The following is a 23,749-nucleotide window of genomic DNA, read 5'->3' as shown; positions in this document are numbered from 1 at the left end:
GGGGAGGAAAAAAAAAAAAAATGTTCTCTGGATGAACAAACGTCTCCTGTAGCAGAGGCCCAAGGTTAATTGGGTTAATTTCCAAAAAATTATGACTGGCTTCTTGGCTCTAGTCTTTGCCCAGAAATTTGGGAACAGCAAATAACTGATATCCTGCCGCATCCTTCCCTTACAAGCACTCAGAACTCCAGTCAGCAGAAAAGGCTTAGTGACAGTGATTGTTACAACTTTGGGTCTTACTAATAGTTCATTCACTTCCCATGCTGGGACACCTGACCCAAAGTCATCAGAAAAGTCAGCTTTTATGTTTATTTCTAATGAGCTTGAGCCTGTCCTCTCCAGTCCTTGGTTTTATGAATTTGGCTTTCTCTGAGCTATGCATTCCAACAGAGCTGTTTTTCATCTGAGGGGTTTATTCCAGCAGCATCTCTTGCTCCAACACCAGTAGGGAGAATTCTTTAAAAAATGGTCCTGGTGATTAGTTTCGTGTAATACTGCTGTGTTGTCATAACCTCATCTCCTCATCCTTGAGAGAACAACAACAACAACAAAACAACAAAAAATGCTCAAAACCTAACCACAAAATTAAATGAAAAACTTTCTTTATATAAACAACATAAATTGAGCTGGCTCCCTATAAAGACGACGCCATACCATCCCCCATGAAATGAAATTCTCAATCATCCAGTGAGGAGCTGGGTTAGAGGGAGGCAGAGGCTTGATCTTGTTATGTGCTTGCCCTCAGTACCACTGCATGCCTCCCTCATTCTTGCTGTAGCCCTGCCCAGCTTCTGAGCTCCCCCGAAATGTGCGGACTATTCATTCAGGGTCATTCAGGTGGAAAGCAAGCACACTTACTCTGAATCCATTCTTTTCCTGCTACTACACTCTGTTTCACTACAGATGAGGAATAAGGGACTCATCATCCCCAACGACTTAGCCTCCCTCTTTCTGCCAGTTTGGCTTATATGTCCTTTTTATTGCCAGGGGAAAACAAAACAAAACAATCCAGAAATCCTCTCCATATTCAGTGAAGGATTTTTTTGTTCCCCCCCCGCCCCCGGCCCCGCGCCCCCATCAAATCCAGATTCCTCTTCCACAAACTCAAGCTCAACACCAGTGACATCAGAGGAGTCAGTTTATGGACACTGTGCTCACTACATATCCTTAACACATTCTGTTTTCCAATGATCTATCTGCCCTCCATTCCCTCAAACCACTGTGCTTGTTATAAAACACAGCCAGGTATTTACACAATGTTCTATACTTGCACACATCAAAACACTGAATCAATTCCATTCTCACTTGATCTTCCACTTAGCATTCTGTCTAGCAACTCTTATTTCCCTAGCCTATCACCTTTCATCACTTTTTGGGAATAAACACCTTGTACATTTAGCATCTGAACGGTTACATGTGGACAAATATTGGTGATTTCCTGAAACAGCAATTCACTCATTCCTGCCAGAATTTAGCCTCTGCTTGTTACTAAGGACATTCATCCACTGATCTACCATGGTGTAGCCTAGGCTATGAAATCACAGTCTAGGGTCCCAACTCTGGGTCCTGCAACTTAGTTGTCACTGTAAGGGATGATGAATAGAAAGGAGCCACAGACAAGACCATATGGGTCTTGTATCATATAGTCCCTGAGCATATTAAAAAGTTAATATTCTATACACTTTTAATTCTTTAAACAGTCACAAAGAATCAGGATCCAAAAGTGGCTACTGATAAATTTATATTTTCTTTATATCTGAAAATACTTTAAGATATAGTTGTTGGCTTAAAACAAGCCTCATCCATTTCTGTCTCTTAATACTACACTGATGATAAAAATAAAACTTTACCAGTGATTACTATAGGATTATGACTAACCATCTTATGACTCTATACACTTTCTTTCATGTATACATTTTTTTGAGCTCAATTCAAATGGTTTATGAATTCAAAATCAGGCAAACAAGGCTCTATTTCTGGTTATTTTGTATTTTTGGTCATTTGGTTGTCAGCCAATACAATTTTCATTCTTTTAAAAGAAGTTTATGATGATAGCTTGTCTCCAGCAACTAAAGAAAGTCATATTAATCTCTCTCAAGTGGCAAAAAAAGAAAAATGAAAGTCATCATCTATTTTGTTAAAATAATAAAGGAAAAGAGAGAGACAGTAAAACTATGCCAGACAGGAGAAAACACTAGCACCAGAAAGTAAAAGACCCATTTTAACCAGCCAAGATATATTTATTATATATAAACTTAAGCTGAACTTAGTAGCAAAAGTTAGAAAGGAACCAAGAACTCAATGTCATTGAAGCTTTTCCCTTCTTTTTTCTTTAATCATTTACATTTGTGTTCAAGAACATTTTAGATATTTGAAATAAAAAGCACTATAATTATTAATTTGTAATTTTTTAAAGAATGTTTTACAATGATGAGATGAGCTCACATGATGTGGTTCTCAATTTTTCTTAGAGACTGATGCTGAACTGTCAATAAAAACACGCGAAGGCTTCCTTTGATTTTTGTTTGTTTGTTTCCCTTTGTCTTGAGTATACTATTAAGTACTTGCACCTGTTTTGGTAAGTTGCTTGACAACTAGGAGCCTAAATTTATACATTCATAAAACTGAAGGGCTGGGTAAAAAGACTCATTGAGATCTGAAATACTATGATTTTTAAGAGGTAATTGGGTTATGGAAGGTGGAGCCCTCATGATGAGATTAATGCCCTTATCAGAAGAGACACAAGAGCTGTGCCCTCTCTCACTGCTCTCCAGGCCACAGGGATGCCACCCACGTGATGGAGGAAGCAGGCTCTCTCATCAGACACTCTGCCTGGTGCTGTAAAAGTGGGACTCAAAGCCTCAGGTCTGGGCCTCCTACTGCCAAGAGTAACAGCCTCCCCATTTTTATAAAAAGGAGTTGTTACTTATCGCTGCACAGGTCATGTGAAAATGTATTAGCATGTATTAAAATTAAAATGAACATAGTATAAAAACAGGGGTACCTGGGTGGCTCAGCTGGCTTTGTGTTTGTCTTTGGTTCTGCTCGTGATCCCAGGGTCCTGGAATGAGCCCCCTGTCCTCAGTGGAAAGTCTGCTTCTCCCTCTCTCTGTGCCCCTCCCCCTCACTTGTGGTCTTTCTGTCAAATAAATGAATTTTAAAAACTCTTTAAAAATAGAAGTAGAAAAATGTCAGCATGTCTTCCTCACATAATGTCTACTTCCCCTTTAAATCTGTCCTTGAGAACCCTTTTACTATGTCACTTGAGTAAAAGTATGTAGGGGAAATGGGTACCTTTTTCAAATTTCAGGTCTAATTCTCCTTAAGGAGGAAAGTGGACATAGAGGAATTACTACAGTGACGAATGGAATTAAACCAACAGCAGCATGCTACCAAATAAAGACTATTTTTAAGAATAGATTTTCAGAAAACTTTAAAAGATTTACGTTTTACATGATTAAAATGATATATATTTATGTTATAACATGTACCATATATACCATAAAGCATGTTATTCACATGTATACATACAGGTACATGCATACTTATGTTTGCATATACATACATACATCTTGATTTTAATGTGAAATCAAGCCATTTTTTGAAGATACCAATTTTGAGACGTGTCAGCTTATAAAGGGGTTAAATCTAGAACAGAGATAGGATTGTACCGCACTTTGTACTTCACAGTGCCATCTTCTGACAACCAGTGGAAGTGTAGTTCCAGTAAGCCATCAGCACTTGAGCTTTGTAAGGAAAATCTGACTTCTTATTAGGTTAGTCTTTAAGACGGACTGAGTTCAAATGATGAGTCAGTTGCTTTTCACATCCTTGAAATCAAAGGTGATACTGCTTGCGACACGGGGAGGTTATGAAGGTTTGCTTAGAAACGCGGTATAACCTACAGCACCCAGAATCCCCTGGGTCGGACATCCCTGTTCATATAACACAAATCCCCTTTTGACACTAGTCTGCATTAGGTTCTCAATAGCTATGTTACTGAGCTACTTCTCAAACGCCTGACACCATGAATTTCAGGGTAAACACTTCCTGCCTGAGAATCCTGACCTTAAGGCTTATGCCTAGTAAATGATGGGTTCAAATTCCATCTCTACATTTTAGCAATTTTGTAACCTGAGAGGTACTGACTTCTTTACTCCTTAATGTTGTAATCTACAAAACACCTTCAGGAGGTATGGAAAAGCATTAAATGAAATTACAAAAAAAAAAAGAAAAAAAAAAAGAAAAGAAATTACCCCAGAGAACCGGTAGCACAATTCTTTTACATAAAACAAAACAAAGCCCTTACCACTGTTATTATAAATTTTAAAAATTAAATTACGAGTCTGGGCAATTGAGAGCACTACCTAGGATCACACAGGTAGAAGGTGTTGAGCTTCAATCAGGTCGATCTGATCTCTACCATGTGTTCCTAAGCCCCTCAGTTAAAATCTGGATGCCTTCTGGGGCGGGGCAGTAGAACATTGTAGTTTGTTGGTTTTGACTTTGGAAAACAACGTCCACAAATAAAGAAAATATTACATAAATATGATTATTTTCTTTCACAGTGAGAACAAGATAAAATACACATTTTAGTTAGAACTTTAGTTCTGAGCTCAGGGGATACCTAAGAAGACATTTTTCTTTCCTTCTCTCACAGAACAGGACACGAGCAGACATGGGCTCATTCCAGGGCTTTAGATCACACGCTAGGAGGCGCTGTGGCACAGTAATTAAGAGCATGGGCTCTAGTGCTATTTGGCATTTGAATTTAGAATCCACTTAATCAGTTTACAACCTTGGCCAATTGTTAACCTCACCGCTGTGTGCCTTATTTTCCATATATATAAACCAAAGGGAAGATTAGGAAGCACGTCACGGGTTAACTGTGAGTCTTAACTTGGTTTAAAGTGTTCTGAGATAGTCAGTGATTATGTATTATCATGTCTTCATTTGATTTTTTTGTTCTCCCAAGAGAACTGAAACTGCAGAGAGGAAAAGAACAGACATAATATGCCTACCATAGTCACACACTCTGCTTGATCCAGAAAAATTAATCCAGAAAACTGTTCTTCACATCATGCAAAGCCAAGTGCTCAGGCAGGTGGTGGGATGTCTGTTTGTATGGGGGGAGTGGTCAAAACCTTTTTTTGCCAGGCTAAATATTACTTCTACCTCATCTGAAAACTCTGATTTCCTGCTCCAAGTAGAAAACAATAAGCATTTGTAAAGCCTCAGACATAGGTCTTGGTTTTCAAATCTCGTGACTTAGATAAACAAGGGACAAAAAGTGGAGTTAGTTTTCATTCTTTTCAGAGTTTTTAAGATTTCACCTCACTTTCCAGTACTTTATAAATAAAATGTGGTCCCTGATAAACCTATGCAATACAGTTTTATGTCATTTAGTTTGACTCTTTTCTCTGCCCCTTGCAGCTCTGTGTAATTTTTTTTTTTTTTTTTTTTTTAATGAGGCAGGGATTTATTCTCATGTATCTTGACTGATAAATGTAGCCTGGTATATGAGAAGATCCTTAGTTATTAAATTTATATGCATGTAGGGGCACCTGGGTGGCTCAGTCTGTTAAGTGTTACTTAAGTCTTACTTCAGCTCAGGCTATGATCCCAGAATCCTGGGATCGAGCCCCAGATTGGGCTCCCTCCTCAACAAGGAGCCTGTTTCTCCCTCTCTTCGTGCTCTCTGTCAAATAAATAAATAAATACTTTTAAAAAGTTATACACATATAAAAATTGGCAGAATTTTTTTTTTTTTTTTTTTGCTGAAAGATCACCATTACTTCTATCCTCCTGACTTCAAACAATGTGCATATTGAATAAATATTTCAAAGTGTTCTAGACTCTATAGTTCTCAAATATTGGACCAGTAGCTTCCAAGCTTTCCTGTGCATTGGAAGCACCTGAGGTCCAGGTTAAAATGAAAATTTCTTGGCTACTTCCTCAAGGAATCTAATCTAGTATGCCTAAGGGCAGGGATCAAGAAGTTGCCTTTTTATAAGGCTCCCAGGACATTCTAATTTAGGTACACTGAGAAATATACTTTGAGAAACATTGATCTAAAGACTGTTTTCTACATAGAATAGGAGTATTAGCTGGCAAAGTTCTGTATTTATTATAAAAGCTTCAATTTTGCTGGTCTTCAAACTAATGAATTTCTTGGGCTGATTAAAGAAATTATTTTTTAATAGCGGATCATTTTTATCTTTGGATTTTTAGTATTTTCTAACTGACGTATATTTAATACATGGCATACTACTTTCAGGTGTAATTCTAAGAAGATTTTAATGCAGCCTGTCCCACCCCATATAAACAGTTATTTGTCAACTTGGTTTAGTTTTGGCATTATTTGTACATTGTTTTTCTTCATCGTGTATTTATTTAGAAATTAAATCCTACTGCCAGTACTATAGATTCATTCATATAGCAATTCTTAGAATAAAAGGGTCCAAATCTAATTACTCTCTAGCTGGGAGAATGTAGGCTAATCATTTAATGAGTCTGAAACTCAGTCTTCCTCACAGTAAAGGTGTTTTAAGTAAAACAGGTTGCAAGGAAGGGTTAAGTTAATAGAAAGCAAGTATCTAGCATGCTGTCAGGTAATTAATTAGTCCTCAAAAATATTGGCTGAATCTGTAGCTTACATGTTTTATCAAAGGACCAACTGAAAGAAAGATATATACAATGCACAAAAGGGATTTGATACTCTTCAATATTCTTCTAAACTGTAGTCTCAGGAAAAATTTGCCCCATTTTCATATGAACTTATTTATAGAATGAGCTCACATTTCACTTTGTGGCATCTGGAGGAAAAAGCTACACGTTCTCAATAATATAAAGCTTCTTCAACCACATCTGCTTCTTGCCAACATGTCACTTCAATTTTTCATGCATTGTCTCGTTTCTTTTATAATTCAGTCTTGCCCTCTCCCTTTCCTGCCCAATGTGAATGGCTTAGTTCACTGCAAAGACAACCAATGAATGACTTCAAGCATTAGAGAAGAGAATTTTAAAAACAAAACAACAACAACAAAACAATGAAAACAGGAAGGCTAGAATCTGGAACTTTCCTCTCCACTGCCACTATCTCTGTCCACACATTCAGAAACCTAGTGTGTTGGGGTTTTGGCTTCCCTTTGCCATTCCAGCCCCTTCTCCACCAACTGCGGAGGTCATGACCAACCTTACCCCATTTGAGAACGCTGTATGATTAGAGTCCAGAACCCTCAACTCATCAAAAAGGCTTATGGCTGTTACGTTGTCCTCGTTTAAGATAGACCTCTTTGGTTCTCTCATCTTCAAGTAAACTTGTAAAATGAACTTTCTTTAAAGGCATTAACATATTATGGTACTATAATTTTAATAACTATGTTTAATGTTTAACTATTAGTCCCATAATTTAGAGCATTTGGACTCCAAATAGAGGCTAGGTAAGGCTGGTTTCTCTTTTTTTTTTTTTTTTTTTTTCTTGAGGAAATTGCAGGTGTTTAAATCAGTGTTGTCAACTGGGATGGGTTAGGATGTCCCAGAATTGGCTTTTATTTGGTCTCAAATTATCTTCTTTAGAAAGAAAACATACAGTCTCCATTCAGCTTTATCATCTGTGATAAGTGAAGATGGGACTGAGCTCCAAATCTCTTCACCAATACTTCTGTCTTGCCCACACCAGCATGAAGTACAGTTGATGAAGAACAGTGCTTTCTGAAATGAAATTACACTCTGGTAGGGTAAAATTGATCTCATCCCTTTTGATCAGATAAGAATGGAAATATAGTGAGTTGAATTTCTCTGTTCCAGACACCATTCTTTTAACACATTAGCTTATTGAATACTGGAAATCAGAGAGGTATTATTATCACTTTTTTTTAATTGATGAGGAAAATGTGGCTAAGTGTTTTTAACTGACATGAAGTCATTTAGCCAGAAAGGCTAATACAAAGTCTGAGTTCATACTCTTTGTATTTAACCCATAAGACAGGGCAAAGACTTCCTGCAAACCCTGCTCACGAAGCTTCTGCTCAGAGTGTTCCGAATATTAGTTTGAAGGACAGGAAATCAGAAACCCTAATAATTCCCTGGAAGATAGACAGGAGGAAGTCACATCCCCTATAGGGACATGAGATAAAGGCTGGTCTGGAATCTGTAATCGTTGCTACCAACACCTTAGCTCAGCTGCAAGAGCTATTTTGGAAGATGGCAAGTTGTTGCATGTTTTCATTTCCATTTTCCCCCAAGAATCGATCACTGGGTTAATTCTCTCCCCAACTACCCCCTGAAAAGTCTTATCAGAATATAAATGTTATTATGATTTTGGCATTACCAATCAATTCACTTAAGGAATATATTTTGATTTTTAATAAAATCATTAGATATTGGTTGCTTGAGGTAGCCAATATAAAATCAACACACTAAATTGTAATCTCTACCTTTAGAGATGGACTTATTATTATCTATGCTTTATATTCACCATGGCAGCAAATCATACCCTTTTCTATGATTCACTAAATTAACAGATATCAACACCCATTCTCTCTCACACACACACACACACACACACACACACACACACTAATCTATGACAAAAAGACCTTTAAGCTGGCATATCTTCGGATCTCTTAGAGACTCTGAAGTACAGGTAAATGCACTGACATAGCACTTAAGCACATTTTCTTTAATCCTAATAACCCTAAATGATGGACATTTTATTTTCATTTTATGGATGAGTAATTAAAGTCTGGATGGTTAAGAAACCTATCCAAAGGAAAAGATCTTGTAATATGTACATGCAGGGTAAGATCTGGGACCAGTTGACCCTAAAAAGTTATATAAGTGGCTCATTGGCCCCAATGAATATGTAGAGACATATAAACCAAATGAAATGTATGTTCACCGTAAAGTTCAATGTGAACAGATCTTTGAATCCACGTGAACTCGTCTTTGTAAGGTGGTTGAGTATGTTTCACGTTGAGCAATATCACAGAATTACAGCACGGATTTAAGAGGAGAGCAATATAAAAGCAAATGCCTAGCTAGGAGCCCCATTTATAGGAAATAGTTTGAAAATAGGAAAAGATTCCCAAAAGCACCAACAATATCACCTTCGCAACAGAACTGAAAAATCGACAGGAACCATTAGAGGTGTATTGCTTGCGAGGTAAATTGTGAGCAAAGGTGAGACCTCATTAATGACTCCTTAGGGTTTTGAAAATGACCTGGAATCTCTTTTTTAAGCCAGCTCACTCTTCAAAAGACAACTGAATATAGACAAATAAATGGTGTTTAAATCTGCATTGCTGTGATTTCCTTTGATGGTTGCCTGTTATTCTATCATGAGTATATGTGCTCGGAGAATGTTTTAGAACTACTATTTATTTCATGATAACTTGAAAAATTCTGGATATATCTGGATATATATATATGGCTTGATTTCAGAAGAACTATGTCACAGTCATATGAAAGCAGTCACTTGATAGAACAGAAAGAGTATTGGGGAAAATTCTAAGTCCTTGCTCTGGTTCCCCTAGGTGGCCTTAGGTAAGTCTGTCACTTTGGACCTCGCTTTTCTCATCTCTAAAATGAAGGACTTTAAACTAGAATGTAACCTTATATTCACAGTATGTTTCCCAATAACAAACTCTTTAAAGTACACTCAAAAAGATTAAAACACTTGAAAGCAACACCAAGCAAGTCAGACATAATTGCAATGCAATCACTACCTATGGTATAATGATGTCTCCTAGTGTTTATGAAAGCATTCTCAGAGCTCACTGTTTTCTTGGTTGACCTCCAGCTCCTATCTGAACATGATGGTTAATTTTGGTATTTTCTTTGCCTCCTACAATTAAGAAGCAAAGTTCGTAGATATCCCAGTTAAACATGTCCTTTCTTTAAAGCAGACTTATCATTATCTATGCTTTATATTCTCCATGGCAGCAAATCATACCCTTTTCTATGATTCACTAAATTAACAGACATCAACACCCATTCACTCACACACACACTCACTCACACACACACACACACACACACTAATCTATGACAAAAAAAAATATTTATTTTCACTTAATGATCAGAATTTATGGCAAAATTCTGAAAAATTTAGGATAAAATATGTGCAAACTAATTGAAACTAGATGATCTCTAAAGTCTTTTTCAAAATTAGCTTAGGGATAACCCTTTCATGTGCTGATTCTTGAAACATAGTCAAGTTTCTTCTGTATCACTGGTTTTCAAATTGTTCTCAACAGTAGAAAAAAATCTTTTATATATTTAGAAATTTAAAAGAAAAAAATTGTTAACAGATTATGAAACCAATTGACGAGTAGAAAATAAAACTGTAGAACCTTTTACATATCAATCGTACTTATGCAATTTCAAAGCATCCTTTTACTGACACCTGTGCTCATGGCTTTGATTTGATATTATGTATGTGCTATATATACAATTAAATTTTAAATAGATACACACGTAGTTAAATACATACTTTTGTGCTAAATCTCAATTCTATATAACGCAATTTTTCATGGTGTTTGCCAAGTGCACAGCCCTGCCCAGGCACTTTGCCATCAAAACACTTCTGAAAGAACCAGCCTAGTAACAAGGTAACCTCATTACTTCTATTGCTTCCTCTCTTCTTTGCCAATATTTTCTCTTTTGGATGAGGACTGTAATTCCTGTTAATTTTCTGTCATTCAACTGACTTGCATCCAATTTTTCATTTATTTTGCTATGTCCTGATCAATCACAGATACAAACACTGTGTGAACATAATCAAAACAACCGCAAAGACTAATCCCTGGCTGATCACTATGTCCCAAGAAATATGAAACTCCTTCCTTATATAAATTCATTCAGTCCTTACCTCTCAGGTAGTTTCTACAAATAGTCTTTTCTTTTTTTTTAAAATATTTTATTTATTTGATAGACAGAGATCACAAGTAGGCAGAGAGGCAGGCAGAGAGAGAGAGGAAGAGGAAGCAGGCTCCTGCTGAGCAGAGAGCCCGATGTGGGGCTCGATCCCAAGACCCTGAGATCATGACATGAGCTAAAGGCAGAGGCTTAATCCTCTGAGCCACCCAGGCACCACCAGTCTTATTTTCTACATAAGAAATTTAGATAGGATAAGCAATTTACCTAACATCACATGGTTAGCAAGTGCTGCAGGATGTTAAAGTTTATTACAAAATATTATTTCTCTCACTGTCCTTGAAAGTGGAAGTTACTCTTGAGACTTCCTCAATGGCATTATTCTCTGTTTTCTCTTTCCGTATCTAGAATTTTAAAATGTTTGTTGCTATTTACCCAATTTTTCCTTCATATTATTTATGTACATGACTAGATTATGAGGACATGCATCTGTAACTAGTATCTTCTCGTCTTGGTGCCTGACGCTTCCAATGTGTGATAATGAAAACATCTTAGACAACTTCTAAAGGTTATAAAGTTCAAATGAATTTTTTTTCTCTCTTCTGGAGAAGATAATCTAATATTAATTGTCTGCTTAATCAGGTTAAATTATTTAGCCCTACTTAATAAGGGGATTTCCTTTAGAAGTCAGTCAAAAATCAGTTCTCAAGCACATGTACCTCCCACAAGTGCTCTCATGAAACTCTTGAGAGAACACTGTACCCTTACAATCCCATACCCCTCAGTAGTTTCAGTATATTTTGTTTCCTGGTGGTTAAGTCAAATTCCTCTTTCCAATTACATGGAGTTTGGTCTGGGACAACTATGATCAAATCATAATTGTTTGAGGGGCCTCTTATTAGTCATGAGGGGAATTTAATCCCTAAAGATAAACCCCAAATAAGTCATTTTAAAAATTGTTATAGGAAATAAGCAACTAAGGTCCAGAATGGAAATTTGAAAAGTCAAAAATTCGCTCGTTAATATCCTCTTATCCAAGAAAAGACCTGTCACTAACTTCATTACACAGAAGAGTGGAATTCTTATCACAAAGGAATGTACATAGGGCCATATAAAGATGTGTGTGGCAAGACTCACTCTGTGTAGGGCTTGGGAAAACAAACCCACAATTACATCATATCAACTTGGGGGTGGGGATGGTTTAAGGAAGACCACTTGGTACCTCAAATTTATTTGCTTAATTTTTTAAAAAAGGTGTTTATTGTGTTTTTATCATGATTCTAATCTTCACTTTATCCCATAAATTAATTTAATTCTGAAGTTAGATCAAGACACAGAGCAAATGGGAGCCTAGAGCATCTTCAATATATAGTATCATCTAAAAATAGATTCCAAAGTAAACATGTGCTATGACTGCTGATCAGAGGGACCAGGAGAGACCTCTAAGGTGACTCCTATGGGGAGGACTATAAGCCTACCATCTGCTTAAAGCTCCTGCTTGACGGAAAACCACCAGAAGTCAGTAGACCTTCACTCCTCCCCTGCCATGTTTCTCTCCCCATTAAGTCACTTAAAACTCAATAAACCAAAGGCATCAAGAGCAGAATCACAGCATAGAGGAACAGAGGTTCAGCAGACTAAAGCATAAGCCTTCTCCAGCACTCCATGGGTCCCTTTTCACCAAGAACTTCTAAAGATTTTTTCACCCTACTATTCCTTTCAATACCTATACTACTTTTTTCTGAAGTGAATTGCTGGCTGCCTTGGAATTGCAATTTAATACTTCTACAGAAAGACGCTCTTTAAAAAGTAGAGTCATTCTTCTCTAAAGCTCTTAAACCAACATATGTTTGCTTTCTTTGACCACATTTATTTGTGCATAGGTTAAATGGGTTTCTGTATTAGCTTTATAATTCATATCATTAACTTGATGTTTTGAATTTGTATATGCTTTCTAAATTGGGGGGGGCAATATATAGAAAATTAAACAGCTCTTTTTATCTCTGTAGGGTTTACCAGTAAAACAATTCTTGGTTACTGCTAATGGTGAATATTTATCTTGTTTTTGTTTTTTTTTTTTTAGACAAATAAAGTAACTCTGATTGAGGAGCATTAAGGTTGTTCACTATGGTGAAAATTATGGAATTTTGGGGCTTTAGCATTTAAAGTCATTACAAAAATGTGAAGATGGAGAGCAAACAAAAACACAAAGCTATCCAAAAAATTCGTATTTAAAAGGAAAAACTCTTTTAGGGTTTTCATCCCTGTGGATAGAAAACTATTACATAGTAATAATCTTTCCCTAATTGCATATGTTTTAGTGAACACATTCCTTTAGTATAAAACAAAAATAAACTTTAGGCCTCTTGGAAAGGTAATAGTATGGTATTAAAGAGCTATGCCCAGAAAAAGGGATATTGAAACAAATACTTTTTCTTTTCTTTTTTTTTCCCTTAAGTGCTTCAGATTCACATCCACACCACTTTGAAAAGAACTTGGCCATAAAAGTGATACCATCCAAAGTCTATAGGAATATCTAGTAACTGCCACCCTCTTCTAATGCTTTCAACATGATATAAGCATGTGAAATGTCACTTGCTTCACACAAAAGACCACTAACTAAGAAAGCAATGAAAAGTCTTTGGCAAGAAAACCCACTGTCACAGGTGCTCATGGCTGAGCTACAGTTTTTTCTCAGCAGGACAATAAACTCACCTCTACTAATGCAACTGTTCTTACAAACCTGTTTAGTTGAAGTTCTAGCCTGCACATGAACCATATGCTTATAAGAAATCTTAATTATCACAAAAGAATGGTCTTCTGTTAGAAACCACTAAAATATAATCTCTTCTTGCAAAATGATGTATTTGAAAACACCATATGCATTGTCAAATCTGCTGTCACAAGGTAATCTGGATATCCAGTAAAATAAATTACTACAGAGTAATCACAAGACAGGGCACTGATTATGAAAAGTTTCAGGTTTTTAAGCCCGGCATGCTCTTTCTGTTCAGTTGCAAGAAGGAAAATTTAAAGACCTGACATAAGTTTTTACATACAAATGACACTGCAGATTTCATATCTAAAGTAAACTAGGAATGACTAACTCTAATTTTTGTTGTAATAAATGTGTTGGCTATTTAAAAATGTTATCCTAATAAAAATTAACACTTCCATCAAAGGAAAGATGATGGCTCTTTGTATTATGTAACCAACACTAAAACTTTAGAAGCTAGAGACTTCAGCTTCCTGAGTCACTTAAATTATAGCATCCTTAAAAAGTAAATGTACTTTTGGAACACTAGAGAATTTCACTGTCTTTAAAAATCATTGTGGGCTGGGTTTCTATTGTTTAAATATGTATTATTTTGTGCATATGGTGACAGGCACCTACTTAAGTGTCCCAACTTTGAGAATTTCCTTTTTCTAGAAATCACAGTTATTAAACTATAACACAAGAGTTCAGAGTATGTGGCAAGACACTTTAAAAAGATGACTGATGTACAGTGTGGATTAAGTCATTTAGAGTTAACACATTTAGAGGTTAAAATGGGTTCTGTAATTGGTGCAAGTTACTGTAATACTGCGAAGCAAAGTGATTTTTAAAACCATCTGCACTTTGTGAACTGAAATGACAAGCAACCCTTAGAAAAAATAAAAATAAAATGTAACTCATATTCCATTTTAGTCTGGGAAAGTCACCTGTGCTTTGTTTGCAAGGAAAGACTAAGTTTATGAATAATTAGGGGTAAATCAAACAGTCCTCACTCTAAAAGGAAAGTCTGGAAAGTCTGATTAGAAGAGTCTGAAAGGGTGTATATATATATATATATATATATATATATATATATATATAATAGATAGATTTGGAATGGAATAAAGGATTTTACTGCCTCATTCTTATAGACAATGAGTTTTCTTCATTCTTAATTTCAAAATTTGATATAACCCTGTCTCCCCTTTTCATTTTCCATCAGATGCACAATCAGATAATGTTTCCATTCACAGAGATTTGCAACGATCCTCATGCTGTGAGGGTTATTTTATTTTATAGTAGCCAAGAGAAAGAGGTTGCTGCCAATATGATGTTAAGGGCACAGAATAAAGGCTCATTCCCCGGCAATGAAACAGACCACCTTTGTGCTCCTTTTGAGGAAGAAGAATGCAAACCCATCACCAACTTTGGGACTTGATCAACAGTGGGGAGTCACAAAACTCTTTTCAACCACTGCATTTTAAACCTCCACTAAAAATAGCTTCTCTGTGCTTGGGCTTAAAGTCCCATCTGTGGCCAGTGATGGAGTACAGTACTTAATTGTTTCTGACTAGGGTCTCTGCATCAGCACTCTGAGAGTGTCTTCCAACTTTTAATCGCCTTGTGTATTCTTTAATTAGACCTGTTCACAAGACAGCCAAATGAAAATGCCTACCACTAAGCCTGCTCAAGACCTTAAAACAGGTCATTTTATAAGTCCAGGAACTTTTGTGCAAGGCTTACCATCTTCCAGGATTAATCATTTTTCTCTGGTTCCCATACCTTAAAATCAAATACACTTGGAGGAGGCAAGCTTTGTGGCTATTAAGTCAGCTCTAATGAAAACACACTGCCTGGTGACAATTCCCCCCTTGTCTCTCCATTTCCTTTACTTTGGTCTGTTACTGCCTGTTATCTGTGCTCCTACTAGGGCTGCAGGAAAACATGTTTTCTTTGAAAGGAAAAGCGCATAGTCCCCTCACTGGTTAGGAGCACTGAGACTTTCTCTAAGGGCTAGGATAACTAGAAAAGGGCTCTACTCTCCAGGAAGGATTTCAGAGCCCGAAACACAGAGCACCCTTTAACTTAGGCGGGAGATGCAAACAGCTGAAGTGTCTGTCCTTGGCCCTGACAGGTGACCTGCAGTAGGACCAACCCACCGGCAGCGCCCCTGGGCTCGGGTCACTCACGCTCCCGGACTCACCTGGTGCTGAGGACCAGCGCCGGCAGGAGAGGCAGCAAGTAGTGCGCTGGGCTGAATTTCATGCTGTCGCCTGCCGGGGTCCTCCTTCCCTCGCTGCCTTTGCTCTCCCTCCTCCTCCGGGTCCTGTCGCTCCTCGGTGCCCGGCTCTGTCCCCGGCCGGCGAAGAGCCCTCTCCAGCAGCGGACGGAAGGAAACGGACAAACGGACGGACGCCTCGCGAAGGCAGGCACTGAGAGCGGGGAGTATCTCCGGCAGTGATGTCACCAGCGAGGCGAGCCCTGCCCGGGATTGTTCGGCACGCTGCTGCTCCCGAGCCTGGAGGGCGCGTTGTCACTCGCGCTGGAGGCGGCGCGGGGAGAGGGAGGGGGGCCCGGCGACGGCCCTGCGCTGGGGTCTACCGGCTGCGTTCCCCGGGCTGCACCCCCTCCTGGGACTGATCATTTATTCTTCCTCTCCCGAAGCTCGGGAAGGGAGGGAAGGCAGGGGAAGGGCGGGGCGGGGGCGGGGGCGGGGGGCGAAGAGAGAAATCTAATCTTCCAGTAATTGAACCCGAGGACACGGCAGGATGTGAGACAGAATTCACTTGGAAAGACTATCAGACGCTCCGAGTCGCAGGCAGGTGTCCCTCACCTGATGACACGGTGTTTAGAAAGAAATGTCGCTCTAGAGAGTGTTTAGAATATTCTAATTAGAAATGCATCATGATTAGCCTGATGCAGACGGAAGAAAAGCAGGAGTGAGCAGTGTCCAAAAGCGGACCCTGAACCCATAATTCTACACTGCAAGCTTCTTAGTCCGTAAACGTGGGATATAAAGAGGTTTCCGGGCATAAGTTAAAACGTCTGCTGCTTCGGGGTTTTGAAGATTTCTGATCTTCCTTCAATTTCAATCTGTCCTCTAGTACCAGCGGCTGGCAGTGGGGTTGGAGCTCGTGCCCCAATTTCATTCACCTGAAGGGGTCCTTTCCTTCAGATGAGGAAACATCAACTGAGGTATTTATCAAAATGCTAACAGTAATTAACTCAGAGTGGTGGTATCAGGGGACAGAAGACGGTCATTTTGTCTATATTTTTCAAATTTTCTATAATAAACATCTGATATTAAGCTTTATTTTAAAAAATGAGCAAAATAGAAACTCTAATACAAAGTATTATTTTTGTAAAAGCAAGTCTGGAAAACGGCCAACTTCGTTTACTGAGATGTTCAGTTCTAGGGTCCTTACAACATGGTTTACTTTTGATTTTCCAGCAGTATTTCTTGGTTAAATGTTATAAGGTACTTCTTCATACTATTATACTGATCCTTACCAGAGCCATCCTGGAGAGAGATAAATTAATATTGTGCCTATTTCAGAAATGAGGTAACAGAATACCATGAAAATCTAGGCTGGATTTTTCTTTCTTTCTTTCTTTTTTTTTTTTAAACAAAGAACTGGATTCTTTTAAATCTTAAGCAAACCCTACCACTTCCTGGAACATTACACCTAGTACAAGTAAGTCCAATGACTAACACAAAGCTGATGTTCAATAAAAGCTGATGTGTACCCAAAGATCCTGGCAGGGGGGCAAATTTCAGGTGGTAACAGGAATTCCTATCCAGAGGGTTCAGCTCACATTCCATTTTTTTCTGAGGTAAGACACTTACAGTAAAACTTAGATGAAACAATCCCTTTCATCTAATTTTTGAAACATGATTTGTAGAAAAAATATTTTTTAAAAAAAGCTTTATTTTAAAAAGGATACAAGTTTAAAAAGGATACTAATTTACTGATTTTTTGTTTTGCTTTTAATGGGATTGAAGTTTAAGACATTTATACAGAGAAGATATTGCTTTAAAACCCCAGACCACTAAAACAGAGGAGTAATAACTTTTTGCAAACTGGATACCAGCCCCTTGGACAACAGGATCCACAATAGATAGAACTAGGCATATATAAAGATGAACTCACATGTGAATTACATGTCATTTACAAAGGAAAATTGCACTACACTCTGCTAAAACAGAACTCTGACTCCAAAGGAAATATGTATTTCAGTTTGTTCCTGTCAAAATTATTTAACAATAGATTTCCTGCTCAGTTGGGAAGGTGATCATTTGAGTTCCATACTCAACAAAGACATATGACTACTTGGTAATAAAAAAAAGTATATATACTAGGAAATAACACTCATACTTTTAGAACACCTATTTGTTTACATGACAAGTTTGTGTTCATTATCTTGTGGTCTTAATTATAGGAATCAAATATACTAGTGATTTCTATTATCCTCTTTTGTTGCAGTTCAGGTGACAGAATCAGAGGGGTTAAGTACCTTGCCCAAGGTCAATTCATTACTTATATAGTGGATAACATTCAAATTCAGAGTGTATCACTTCATAATATTTCTTTTGAGGGAAAATTTTTTATTACATCTATGTAAGAAGAGACATTCTCCAACCTAAACTGTATTACTTTCTATTAGCTGTGCAACATAAAATAGACAACTATAGATTGTCAACCAAGAAAGGAGAGTATCATAATGAACTTTGGAACTTTGTTTAGACTGTGTCTCATGGTTAAGCTGTGCCCCTGCATTGGATACCAAAAAAGAAATACAAGGCCTGTTGGCCTCTGTATTTTCTGCAAGCAGGAAAAAAGACATCGAACTTAGAAGAGCATGCAAGCATCAGGGAAACACATTTGGAAGGTGAGCCTAAGTGAGACTTTAGAAACTCCTGCAGATTTAGAGGATTGAGCTATTATATTCTGAATTCAAGTATAGATCTGTTGCTCAGCAAAAGACTTTTCTTCTTGGGGAATTACAAGACTGTAAGTCTCCATCACCCATGACACTCTGTCCACACTGTCACAGGAAAACTCAAATCCAAAATTGATTTTATGGCTTCAGAGAATTGGTGTATGAATTTTAAAGATGCAGCAGCACAGACCATGTTTCACTTAGCTGAAACCACTTGTCCTATGCTGAATTCCACAACAGCTCAGCAAAAGTTTTCAATAACTATACCCGAGTCTGGATAAAGGACATCATGAAAGTCAGTGCAGTTACAGCGAGAAGCTAGTCTCCATAAAATGATGGGACTGGGAGATATAGAAGCTATTTTTTTTTTTTTAAAGAGCACTGAGTTACCAAAAACACTATTTTAAAATGTGTAACTCAGTATTTTTAAAATATACTTAACAAGGTTATGGAATCACCATTATCTAACTCCAGAATATTTTCCTCTCTCCAAAAGAAACTTTATACCTACTGGTCATTCACTATTCTCCTGATTTTTCTTCTTCTCCCAAACCCTGACCATCTAATTATGGTCTCTACAGAAATGCCTAATTATTGGCATTTCATATAAATTGAGTCCTAATATATGTGGTCTTATGTGATTGGTTTCTTTCCTGTTTCAAGGTTTACCCATGTGGTAGCATGTATCAGTACTTCATTCCTTGTAATTGCTGAATAATGTTCCATTGTAGGAATGTGCTGCTATTATGTTTATCCCTTCATTATTAGAACTGCTTCCATATTTTGGCTATTTACATAAAGCTGTTATAAACATTCACATGAAAGTTCCCATGTGAACATCTGTTTCCAATTCCCTTGAGTATATACTGAGAAGAGGGATTGCTGGATTACATGGTAACACCATTTAATTTTTTTGAGAAACCACCAAACTTTTCCAGAATAGCTACACCATTGTTCACTTCTACCAGCAATACATGAATATGTTAATTTCTGTATAGCTTTGCCAATACTTGGTGTTTTCAGTTTATTATTACAGCCTTTGTTGGGGATGTAAAGAGGTATCTCAATGTGGTCTGTATTTGTATTTATCTGATGAGTAATCATATCGAGCACATTTTCATGTGTCTATTGGCCATTCATGTACAATTTCAAGAGATTTGTTTATTCAAATGCTTTGCCTATTTTAATTGAGTTATTTGTGATTTCTGAATTTGTAAGTGTTCTTTATACATTCTGGATACAATTCCTTTATTAGATATCTGATTTACAAGTGTTTTATTCCAATCCATGGGTTATGTTTTCATTTTCTTGACGGTGTAATTTGCAGCAAAAAGTTTTTAGTTTTCATGACGTCCATTTAATTTCCCCTATGTAAATATCCTGCCATTTATTCTCTTCCAAAGTGCTATGTTTTCATCATTTCTGCATTTCTTTTTGTGCTTTTATATACTAAACTCTGATATCCTCTAGAGTTTCACCCTTGATCCTTCTCTTTTAAAATTCTTTTTTTTTTTTTTCCTCTCAAGGTAAACTTAGCATTTTTATGACTTTTACCATTGCTAATACGGTTATGAGTATAAAAAAGTACATCTCCAGCATAGACTTCTTCACTGAGATCTCACCTCAGTTTCCTCTGGGTATGTCAAAGTCAATCACACTAAACTTCTGTTCCTCCTCCCTGATCAGCCTTCTGTATATTTCCTCCTACCTCCATCAACTCAGTCACCTGAGTTACAACCCTGGGAATCGTCAGTTACTTTTAACTGCTTTCTCCCACCCACACAGAGTCAATCACCAAGTCCTATGGATTTCACTTCCTACATATTTCTCTATACTGATTGCCCCCTCCCCCACCCTGATATTGAACCTAAATTAAACAGAGTCACTAGAGCTCTATTTAGGGTTTATCATCTTGATTCTGAAGTATAGTCCTTGCTCTCAGGTATTATTTTCCTCAAATCTATTCTCCCAATATGACGTACCTTAGCTGCAAATTTCTATAGTGCCTTAAAACTCCTAGGAAACTATGCTTAGTAGTATGTTTCAATATATGTCTTTTCTCTGTGCCTTAATTTCCATATTGTACTTCAAACAGAGTAACAGATGTTTTCCTTGATATGACTTTATAAAGATTCACGTTACTCCCTTTTTCTGAAATGTTCCCTCACTCACTCACCTGCAACTTACTTTACTCATTTAAGACTCATCAAGGACATCATTTCTTTCTAGAATGCTTTCCCTAATCCATGACCTGCCACAAACTGGGTGCAGTCTTCCTTTATGAGTCTAGAACATGCGCTAGATTGCCTTGATGCTGCACTTGCAATATTACTTTGTCATTATAGTTTCTGTTCCTCACTACACTACAAATACGTGAAGAATCAGAGGGACATTTCTCCCTTTACTCTGTACGAAAGAAGGTGAGAGATACTGTAAAAACTGTATTTTTGGCCAACAGACACATGAAAAAGTGCTCCACATCACTTTGGGGAAATACAAATCAAACCCACAGTGAGACACCACCTCACACCAGTCAGAATGTCTAAAAATAACAAGTCAGGAAATGACAGATGTCGGTGAGGATGCAGAGAAAGGGGAACCCTCCTACACTGTTGGTGGGAATGCAAGCTGGTGCAGCCACTCTGGAAAACAGTATGATGGTTCCTCAAAAAGTTGAAAATAGAGCTACCCTATGATCCAGCAATCGCACTACTGGGTATTTACCCTAAAGATACCAATGTAGTGATCCGAAGAGGCATGTGCACCCGAGTTTTTATAGCAACAATATCCACAATAGCTCAACTATGGAAATAATTTAGATGCCCATCAACAGATGAATGATGGAATACTATGCAGCCATCAAAAGGAACAAAGTCTTACCATTTGCAACAACGTGGATGGAACTAGAGAGTATTAAGTGAAATAAGTCAATCAGATAAAGACAATTATCATATGATCTCCCTGATATGAGGAATATGAGAGGCAATGTGAAGAGTCAGAGAGTGGGGGCAGAGAGGGGAAAATGAAACAAGATGGGATCAGCAAGGAGACAAACCATAAGAGACTCTTAATCTCAGGAAACAAACTTAGGGTTGCTGTGGGGTGTGTGGGGAGGGATAAGGTGACTGGGTAATGGACATTGGGGAGGATATGTGCTATGGTGAGTGCTGTGAATTGTGTAAGACTGACGATTCACAGACCTATACCCCTGAAGCAAATAATATATTATATGTTAATAAAATTTTTAAAAAATAAATGTAAAAAAACCTATATTTTTATGTATGTATATTCACTAATATTTTTTTCCAGGCATCCATAGGCCTAAGACTTGAAGATCTAAAAACAAAACAAGGTGTCTTAACGTGGTTCATCAAAAATATGTTTCCTATTCTCATACTCACTGTTTTTTATTGTTGCTAATGAAAACTGTCTATAAAGGAATCTCCTCTATTAAGTGTATTTATTTTTACCAAATACACGCTAAGAAAGAGAAGAGGAATATAAGAATGTAAGTATCTATGCCCCATACAAAACCAGGCAACTAACCAAGCAAGAAAAACAAAAGTGAAAAAAGGCCAAACCCTATACTCTCCAGTACTTTTGAGCTGAGTCACATGAATTAAATGATTTTGACCTACAGAAATCCCCAAGTTCTTGATAAGTCATCCTTCTGGTTCACATAAATGATGAGAAGTCAGTGTAAGATCTCCAGATCAGGACTTCAAGAAGAAGAATGGACTGAGGGATCTCATCTATCCTATACTGGTTGTCCTGGAAATAATGCTATATCCCCCTCTTTGCTAGGATCACTGTTTGTGTGAGTTGTTCTGGGACTAGGTATATTTACTTAAAGAGGGGGAAAAAAAAAAAAAAAAGCAGTAGCAGAACAGTTGCCCTGCTTCCCTTTACCCAAATGTAGGAGATACACTCTATATCTCCTTTTGAAAAGCAATTACATTGGGAATTCACCAGGGTACTGAGACCTCAATTAATCCTCTTGTAAAGTAAAGAAGTCCTTCATAATGAGCAAAGAAATTCTTTAATGTATAAATTTTTAAGTCTTTTAAAAAGTATTTTCAGGGTGCCTGGATGTCTCAGTTGGTTGAACTGCCTTCAGCTCAGGTCATGATCCTGGAGTCCAGGATGGAGTCTGCCGCATTGGGCAACCTGCTCAGCAAGGGGTCTGCTTCTGCCTCCGACCTTCGCCCTCCCATGCTCGTTCTCTGTTATTCTCTCTCTCAAATAAATAGATAAAATCTCTTTTTTAAAAAAAGTATTTTCATATTTTGCTATATATTTACAAAGGAATCTGGTCTGCCCAACCAATCCACTCAGTTAAATTCCTTCTAACTTTTAAAATCAATGGCATTTCTTATTTCTGGGAGTAAGTATGTGTTTCCTTTTGCCACACACAGTTGTCTCTGTGAATTTCTTCAGATATATTTAGGTCCAATTTAGTTCCTCTTTTATGACTATCTCTCATTATAAAACCACCGCTAAACCAAGATTTCTAAGGCGTAGCTTCTCCTTGCTCACTGTATGTATGTAACATTAGACATATGGTTTTCAAAGACATCTTCTCATCCAACATTACATTTAACTCAATATAATTAATCATGATAATTCTGTTTCTAGGCATAAAGGAGTAATTGGCATCAGCCTTGTCCTGCTACTATAAACAAATATGAAATTTGAAAAAAAAAAAAAAAAAGAAAAAAGTGAGGACTAGTTTCATTGATAAACAGGAAGAGCAGGGTCCCAGAAAGCAAGCCCATGCTCACACCAGCTTTCTTAAGAGAACATCTTAACTACCATGATACAAGAAAAGGAAAGGAAAGTACAGTACAGTAAAAGGAAAACAATCCTACTGAGTAGAGGAGGCAGAAATCAGAGTTCTGACTTCCTAAAGTTCCTAAGTTTTGTAGAAAATAATACCAGAGAAGAAGATGCTTTGCAAAAAACCTCCAAAATACTGCGTGGTGGTTTGCCATAGGTCCTCGGCCAAGGGCTGGGGTGCATAAACACAGACCAGACACTGAAAAGTCTAATAATTCTGCTAACGTGCAGTGCAGTGAGTCTGGAATAGAGATATCAGAATTTTTTTTAACCACTATGAGATGTCAGAATTCTCACTGAGTCAGAATGGAGAAGCCCCAAAGCACTTTATGAACACCT

The 23,749-nt window shown here is 37.4% G+C and overlaps 1 protein-coding gene and 1 long non-coding RNA gene across 2 annotated transcripts in view; one reads left to right on the top strand and one right to left on the bottom strand.

Annotated features, from left to right (window-relative positions):
• The window catches only part of LUZP2 (leucine zipper protein 2), a 462,794-nt gene extending 446,628 nt beyond the window's left edge, over nucleotides 1-16,166 (bottom strand). Inside the window, exon 1 of the mRNA XM_059138518.1 lies at nucleotides 15,837-16,166. The gene's annotated coding sequence lies outside the window, so the exon portion shown is untranslated. The remainder of the gene's footprint in view (nucleotides 1-15,836) is intronic.
• A 575-nt stretch (nucleotides 16,167-16,741) lies between these two features.
• On the top strand, nucleotides 16,742-22,800 carry LOC131810515 (uncharacterized). The gene is made up of 3 exons (XR_009345597.1): nucleotides 16,742-16,828; nucleotides 18,379-18,523; nucleotides 21,884-22,800. It is a non-coding gene; the product is annotated as an uncharacterized LOC131810515 (long non-coding RNA).
• The last annotated feature ends 949 nt before the right edge of the window (nucleotides 22,801-23,749 follow it).

This window comes from Mustela lutreola, chromosome 1 (assembly GCF_030435805.1).
Source record: "Mustela lutreola isolate mMusLut2 chromosome 1, mMusLut2.pri, whole genome shotgun sequence".
NCBI lineage: Eukaryota > Metazoa > Chordata > Mammalia > Carnivora > Mustelidae > Mustela > Mustela lutreola.
This window is presented reverse-complemented; position numbering and strand designations above follow the sequence as displayed.